The sequence below is a fragment of the Mus caroli genome, chromosome 17 (assembly GCF_900094665.2).
Source record: "Mus caroli chromosome 17, CAROLI_EIJ_v1.1, whole genome shotgun sequence".
Lineage (NCBI taxonomy): Eukaryota > Metazoa > Chordata > Mammalia > Rodentia > Muridae > Mus > Mus caroli.
In genome coordinates, this window is record NC_034586.1 from 34,106,649 (window position 1) to 34,115,243 (window position 8,595).

The following is an 8,595-nucleotide window of genomic DNA, read 5'->3' on the forward strand; positions in this document are numbered from 1 at the left end:
GGCATAAGGTTGCTTTCCCTTGGAAATTAAAAAAGCAGTACTATACCGGCCCTCGAAAAAGCAGTCCAAGCAGTTGTCCACGTGGCAACCTAAACAGCATGGGTTGGAGATGAAGCCAGAAGCTTCAGGAAATGGGCGAAAAAGGAAATACCAGGGTGAAAATGGGACAGAGATAGAGTCTGAAGCTTTGGGACAAGGTCCAAAAATGAAATGCCAGGATGGGAGAGGGATGGTATTTAAAGAGCCTGGAAAGGCTCAGAAGAAGTCCCCTCAGGAGCCTCAGGACCTAGAGCTTCCAAGAGAACATCCTAGCAAGGGTCAGGTACAGGGAGAGACTCCAAAACAACTAAAACCCCTAGAGTTGACTGAAGGTCCTCCAGAGCAGGCTGTAACTGGGAGGAAGCTTGCTGATGGTGGCAAGGGAGGAAAACGAACAAATCCCCCAAAGGAAAAGTACAGAAGGTTGCTTCAACACCTTCAGTGAGACCAAGATGTGAGGTCAGACCTACACAGGCCTCACCCAATCCTTACAAACACCTGGAAGATCAAAGGGGGCGAGTCAGGAGACAATCATGGATCAGAAACAACTCAGAGAGATGGAGAACCATCTACTGTTGTTGCTCTAAAAGAATGTCTTTCACCAGAGGAGAGAGAGAAGTGGTGTTCTGAGGAGAAGAAAGGTTGTGTAAAGGGTGAAGGAAGAAGGGGGGACAGCTTGGAGCCGGGAACACAGGCTCAGATCATCCTGGATAGCGGCAGAGGCAATAGCTTACTCCCCAACAAGATGGCAGTACTTGCAGCAGAGAAAAAGCCTCTCACAGACCAAGAAAAGGACAGAGAAATGGATCAAATCCTTGATATTACAGAGGACATGGAGAAGGAATTTGAGAATGCACTGGGTCCCGGACCCCAAGAGAAAATCCTAAGTTCCAGATTCAAGTTGCAAATCACCAGAGGAGATATCCAGACCCTGAAGAACGGTCAGTGGCTCAATGATGAGGTCATCAATTTCTACATGAACCTTCTGGTTGAGAGAAATGAAAACCAAGGCTACACAGCTCTTCATGTCTTTAGCACTTTCTTTTACCCCAAGCTAAAGCATAGTGGTTACAGTTCCTTGAAAAGATGGACTCGAGGCATCAATCTCTTTGAAAATGAACTTATCTTGGTGCCTATTCACTAGAAGGTACATTGGAGCCTGGTGGTAATCAATTTAAGAAAAGGAAGCATTGTATACCTCGATTCCATGGGACAGACAAGGAGTCTATCTGTGAGACCATCTTCCAATATTTACAAAATGAGAGCAAGACAAGCAGGAACATTGAGCTGCACCCTTTGGAGTGGAAGCAGTACAGTATGACACCAGAGGAGATTCCTCTGCAACTGAATGGGAGTGACTGTGGAATGTTTACCTGTAAATATGCAGATTACATCGCTAGGGACCAGCCTGTGACCTTTTCTCAGCAACACATGCCCACTTTCAGGAAGAGGATGGTATGGGCAATCCTACAGTCACAACAGCCACCTGGTTGCTATGGTCCCCCATCCCTGTTCTTTTCCATCGCTGTTTCTAATATACCTCAGGTAGGATGAGTTGAAGAGATATAAAACAGGTACTGAGCTGTCTCACTGGATGAAGCCCACTCTCTTCGATATAGTCCTAGTGTGGAATGTGGGACTGATGCCCTAATGCCATCTCTAGGATGCATGCAACTATTGCAAGCTTAGAAACTGCTGCTGCCCAACCCACAGGAGACCTCGTGTTCAAGAAATACTGTTTTAATGCTGGAATTAAATGAATCCATGTTTTTTGTTTTATTTTGCTTTTTTTGTTTTTGCTTGCTTTTGTTTGTTTGTGTGTCTGTTTTTGTTTTTTTGGCTTTTTTCTGTTTTTTGGTTTTCTTTTTTGTTTTTAGTTTGTGTTTTGTTTTGTTGTTTTTGCTTATGTTTTGTTTTTTGTGTTTTGATTGTGATTTCTTGTTTGTTTTTTTGTGGTTTTGGTTTTTCGTTTGTGTTTTCTTTATTTTTTTTTGTTTTTTCTTTAACATTTTTTGTTTATGTTTTTTGTTTGTATTTTGGATTTTGGTTTCTTTTGTTTGTGGTTTTGTTTTTGTTTTATGTTTTTTAAAATATTTTTGGTTTTATTATTTGTTTTGTTTTTGTTTGTTCCTTGTTGTTTTTGTCTGTATTTGTTTGTTTTTTGTTTTGTTTTTGTCTTCCTGACCCCACTCCACTGATTGTTTTCCTTAAATCACTTGCAAACCTTGTCCATTGTCATTTCCCACCCTCCAGTCCTTGTTTGAAGTGTCTTTTTCTGAAGTGAATGCTCATCATGGTGCTAGGCAGGGCATCAGCAGGAAAAGGCCGAAGCTCTTCACTAGCATCCCTAATGATAGAGTTGTATCCTATTAATTGAAGCAGGGGATAGTGGTGGTGTTTTTGTTTTGTTTTACTTTTTTTTTTAAAGTTTGAAAATAGTATGAGAAATGAAAATGAGTTGCACAGACTGGTGGTGTTCTGCACCACCGTACTCTGTTGGACCTCTACAGGATTCAGGACTGCAGTCAAACTACTGACTGGACTCCAGGACCAGCAAGAAAAGCACCATGGTCATTTAAAGACTCATTCTATCCCAGACCTGCCTTAGTTTTGGAAGTTGATATGAAGTAACTATAATGGCAAATGTCCATTTCTATCTCAGGTCTCATTGAATACAACCCCCATCTCTTGCTGTATTGAATTGATTTTTTTTAAGTTCTCTTCAATTTATTTATTTTTTCTTAAAAAGTTTTGGTATATATTTAAGATGAAATTGAGATTTTTTCTCATTAGATTAATATTCCCACTGTGGAAAATTTGGGATGTACTATTTTTGGTTGAAACCGCCAGTTATATAATAATCTATTTTACATGTGATAGTTTGTATTTAACTTTTCTATTCATTATCTTATGGTTGTGTTTATGCAATTTTTACTTAATAAAGTTTCAAGTCATTTAAACATTTCACAAGATCTGGTATCTCCTGTTTCTTTTATGGCATACTAATAAAGCCTGGATTTTGAGGCTACCTAAGAAGCAGGTGTTGAGGGTGTGACTCACCAGGTTAAGCATTAGATACATCATGCACACCAGTGATTGTTAGTGTGCTCTGGGCCTCTGCATTGGAGTTAGTTAGAATGTTCCAGAGAACATCCACTCCTTTATCGTGAGTTGTAGAGGGAGAATATATGTGCAGCTCAGTTGAGCAGTGTCCAGCTGAGCTATAGAGTGGGAGCAATGGAGAAACGTATTGATGTACAAGGGATCACTTGTCATTGAAGCTACTCTGCATTACTGTAAATGAGAAGTCAGGCAGGTCCACTCCTGACCCCTGTCACAGACTGAGACTGACACTAGAAAAGGAAGCAATATCTTCATAGTTTGTCCCAGATTTAGGGAGAGAAAATGTCTCAATTCAGTGTTGTCTATAGCAGCTTGAGGAGGTATAGAAAAGACAACACANAGTTGGGGGAATGGCTCAGTTGGCCAAGTACTTGCCAGTAAGTGTAAGGATCCAAGTTGCATCCAGGGCCCCATTAAGATAAGCCATGATGGGTGGTTATGAGCCAGAAGAGCCCAGGTCCTTTATGGCAGTGTGGTTTTCCATCTCTTTTCTCCTGCCCAACTTCTCCCTTGGGAGTATGTTTTTTTCCTAATCAGCCATTCTTGATTCTTCTGCAAGTAGAAATCTGTAATGGATTCCTTGAGCACAGAAGATCCTAGAAATCCTCTGGAAGGTCTTCTGAACCTTGCTATTATCCAATATCAGTAGTTTCTATTTTCAAATGCTTAATGTGTATGCTGGAGAGATGGCTGAAAAACGTGAATCTCGGTGGTAAATGGGAGAGATTACCCATATATGATATGTGAGTCTATGTGTTCATTCCTTAGCACCTGGGGTACATGTGTGTGAGTCTCTGAGTTTTCAATCATCAACAATACTGCTATTGATCCAAGTACTGCCCACAGATCCAAAGTCAGTAGTGCCAGAGCTTTAAAATGATTGTGGATGTTCTACTACACAGGGAGCATGTAGCAGATAGCCAAGCTCAGTACGAAGATGAAGTTTCTAAACAGCAGTTGTATTGCAGATGGCTCTGTTCCTTCATAGGATGATTCCTAATATTCTAATTGTGTGTCATTTGAAGTAGCTGGCCTCCAGTAAAGGCAATGCAGTCTTTGGAAGAGCAAAGTGGGCCTTCTGCTGTATTAAATTCCCAGTCAGGTCTAGTCAGGGGAACCCTGCTGTTGATGAGAGCCTGATCAATTGATGGTGCACCCTGTGTCTGAGGGGACATTCTTTCTGGCTTCCTGCATTATCCTTTGTCAGTCTTCGGTAGTGAAGAACACTCTCATGAGTTGTTGGCTATCATTCCAGGTGGTCAGCAACAAGCATTGTCCCTCAGAGTATTTTTTTTTTTTTTTGAGACAGGGTTTCTCTACATAACCTTGGCTGTCCTGGAACTCACTCTATAGACCAGGCTGGCCTCAAACTCAGAAATCCACCTGTCTCTGACTCTGAAGTGCTGGGATTAAAGGCGTGCACCACCACTAATTTGTTATCCCAATAAGGCCCTTTATCAAGTATGACATTTTGCCTAGGATCCAGTGAAAACTGACATCCTATGTGCAGTTCTCCCATCTGTCCCCCTTTTCAGTAGTGGCTAAGGCACCAGGTTAAGGGATCTGTTTTGAATATTTGGCAATTTGAACAGACCATGTGGCAGAACTCAAAGTTAAGAAAGGTGAAGAAAACCAGCAGAAAATTAAACATAATCACAGTAACCCAGAACTGAAAGTCAGAAGTGACCTGGGGGAGAGTCGGGAGTGTAGAGAACAGTGAAGCATCCCGCAGGCAGTAATGCTACTGTTGAGAAAAGGGGATCCTGGACACTGAAGCTCACATTGGATGTGGCAGGCAGTGAGAGTCATTGTGACTGCTTAAGTCAGGATCCCTGCAGGCTGATGTTCAGGGCCTAAGGAGGGGATGGGTGGGCTGTGTCTCCTCACAGGTCCTCTCTAGTGTGCTTGGAAGTTCTGTACCATCTTTCCTTCTCTCGTTTAACTCTTTAGTCTCCTTCTGCTTTCTTATCTTCCTCCCATTTTTTTCTCTATGAGGGAAGATCCTAATTTTAAGTGCTTTATTGTCATAATAATTTCTACAAAAGGCTTAGCAGCCATTTGTATGCCTCTCCTGGTCACAATCACTTCCTAACCCTTAAGAAGCAATCACTCTTATTTAGATTATTTATATTTAGTTCTCCCATGTTGTCTTTAGCATTTCTTGTGTTACTAAAATGCAATTCACCCTTGCCCTTGCCTTCTTGCTCCAGCTCTGTTCTCTCATCCCTTCCCCCTCTCTCCCATTCCCCTTCCTCTTCTGTCTCCATGTGCTCATGCCTGGCCTCTATTCCTTTATTCTCTCCATCTCTGTCTCTGTATCTGTCTCTCTTTCTTTCTCTGCCTTTCTCTGTTTCTACTACCCTCTCAACTCTCCTCCCCATGCCATGAGTAAACTCCATTCTATACTAAAAAACAAAAAACAAAACAAAAACAAAAAAAAAAACCCAAAAAAACAAAGGAAGAAAAAAGCAATTCAAGGGTTTCTTAGCTGTGAAATCTTCATTATCTTTCCTGTGTCTCTGGCTTTAATGAAGTCCAGGTCACTTTGGGTTTATTATTTTCAAGTTCTTCAGTTTTCAACATCCTTCTACTGTCTTTCTGTATGTGTGTGTACTGTGCTGTGATTCAAAACACCACCATCCTTTACCTGATCTAACTCTGAACCACCAAATTCCTACTTGACAGTCTTCCAATTATTTCCATTTTCATGGTGTCTGTCTGTCTGTCTGTCTCTATGTCTTCCTTTTTTAAAGACATGTTTTCTCTGTGTAGTCTTTGCTATTCTGGAACTGGATCTATAGACCAAGCTGGCCAGTAGCTTACAGAGATCTACCTGCCTCTGCTCCCAGAGTGCTGGGATCAAAGGTATGCGTTAACACTGCCTAGCTATTCTTTTTCTTTACTGATCACAAAAGACCTAGGCATGCACTAGAAGGTACAGGGAATGGATTTCCATATCTGCTCTTGCTGATGTCTATATTGTGACTGTCACTATCTGCTGAGAACTTTCTGTATATCTGGCCCTATGCTACATTTCTAGAATATTCACTAGCATTATGCTCTCTTTACAGAGGAGCAGTACCAGAATATTGAAACACCTTGCCCAACATTACATGGCCAAGAAGGCCAATCTTGGATTCTGAGCCCTGTTTGACTTCCTATTCAGTACTCAAGCACTCTGCATCCACTGTGTAACCCAGGTACAATGACTGCATTCTACCTTTGTATGCAGATGAAGAAAAACCCAGACAGGTTAAATACTTTGTTTAGGACAATACAACATGTGCCAGATGTGTCCCCACTCTTTAAGACATGGGGGATTTTGCTGGACTACAGAAGAAAAATCCCAGGACTTACTGTGGTCAGGTGAAAGTCTTCTCATCTCTTGGCAGGTGAGGCTTGGCCATGATTAGGAGCTTCTGGCCTGAATGGAGCCTCCAATTGATCTTCACACTATGAAAAGTGAGAGCAAATGATGGCTTGTGCCCCTTTGACAGCACTGGTGTTAGGGCTCAGAGGACTGTGGATGGGAATGCCATCCTGAATTTCCCAATGCCCTCTGCATCAGTGGCATTATCTGGATATGACTACTGCATGTTCTCTTTGATTTCAGATGAAGAAACACACACATTCAGAAAAAAGAATTCTTCAGGAAAATGCAATAATTCTGAACCTTGAACCAAAAGAGACTGCTCCCAGCATCTGCCAGTTACCACATATTACCACCATTATTCTGCCAACGTCAGGAAGGTATCTTCCCTTTCTTTGGAACTGGAGATAGAAAGGAGGGATCCCTGGACTCTTATCCCACAGGGACATGTCTGTTAGTTCTCCTAGGACTCTGGTGCCTCTGCCCACTGATGGTTAATTAGCCACTGTTGATAATGATGGTTAAGATCAAATCGACAACAACATTCCATTAGAATATTCCATAGTGAGAAGGTCACCTCTGCTCCTCAGTGTCACCAGAGGCAACCTTGACATTATCTTATCTATGGTGTCCTCTGATTTCTCTTAAGCCTCACTTCAACCCTCCTAATACATAAGTATTGTATTTAATGTCTTATCTCTTTAAATTGAGGTGCAGTTTACATAAATCAAGTACCTAGGTGTTGAAGATGTTTTTATTGTCATGCGTTAGTACATTGAGTTCCATTATCACATGTTCAGACACACACACATAAACACACACACACACACAAAATGTATTTGATTATATTTATTCTCTATTATCTTCTCTTGTTTCCCTTATGCCCCTCTGTCAAGCCCTTATGTTCCTTAAAACTTAGAACCGGTCTAGCAAAACATTATTTTATTTATTTTCTCCTTCTATTTCTTTTCACTCTGTAGACCATGGTGGCCTCAAACCTGGAAATCTGAGTGCTGGGATTAAAGGCTTGAGTCACCATAACTGGCTCTATTATCTGGAACAAAGGAAGGTGCTAGAGGCTGTGGCCCAGGGATGTGAACTTTGGGGGCTGAGTAGGTGTGGACTCTGAATGACCAATTGTGCATGTAGCTACACTCAGTTCTCTCCATGAAGCCAGGGATGAGTCTCAAGCTAATAGCCTTTATGGAAGTGAGCTTGCTTTGCTTTGTTGGGCCCAATTTAACAGACATTTAGTTTTAGTTTTAGTTTTTTCCTGCTTGCTTGCTAGCTTGTTTGATGTGGTTTCACTTTCTATTCATGCAGGGTTCCTAGATTGCCCTGCTGGAATTAGAAGGGAGGCCAAAATCAAAGTCTTTTTGATAAAGCACTGGGACTACATACCAGCCCATCTGAACTGTTCTTCCCAAGGTATGGATCATCCCAGCATAGGAACACTGCCATTCCTCCTCTTGACCCACAGGTGGTATCCTAAGTACAGCCCAGCTCATTTTCTCTCTTCTGCCATACACTCAATACAATAAAGTAAATAAATGAATGAAGTTTCTAGTTATTTATTTGTTCCAGCTGCTTACCTGGTGGCAACAAACTGAACAAAACAATATTTTCTTGCCTGGTCTTTGGATATGGTAATGAGGTTGATAACACCCCCTAGCAGAAAGAGAAAGAGGACTCCACTATCATCCATCCTTCTGCCAGCTCAGCAAGTTCAAGGCTGAATCTGGACAATAGTACGTGATTTGGTATTTTAAATTAACGTTTAATGTTTTTGGTAAATAAAGCTTCTGAAGAAATTAAGCATCTTAAAATCCTAGGCGTGTCTATCCCCTCCTTTTTAATTTAATTTAATTAATTCATCTTTTGACACAAGTTGTGGTTTTAATGAAGCAAGCACAACCTGCAGAATCTATGAATTTGCAAGGCTTACCTACAGAGTTTACCTGAGGACTTAGTGTTAGAGGTCCTGAGAGCAGCTATATATATGTTGGAAAGTCTACCTAGTATTGATGATGGCTTCACACAACCATATAGATGGCTCCCTCTTG

The 8,595-nt window shown here is 41.4% G+C and overlaps 1 pseudogene; it reads left to right on the forward strand.

Moving 5' to 3' along the window:
- Nucleotides 1–8,595, forward strand: part of LOC110312230 — a 65,646-nt pseudogene that overhangs the window by 972 nt on the left and 56,079 nt on the right.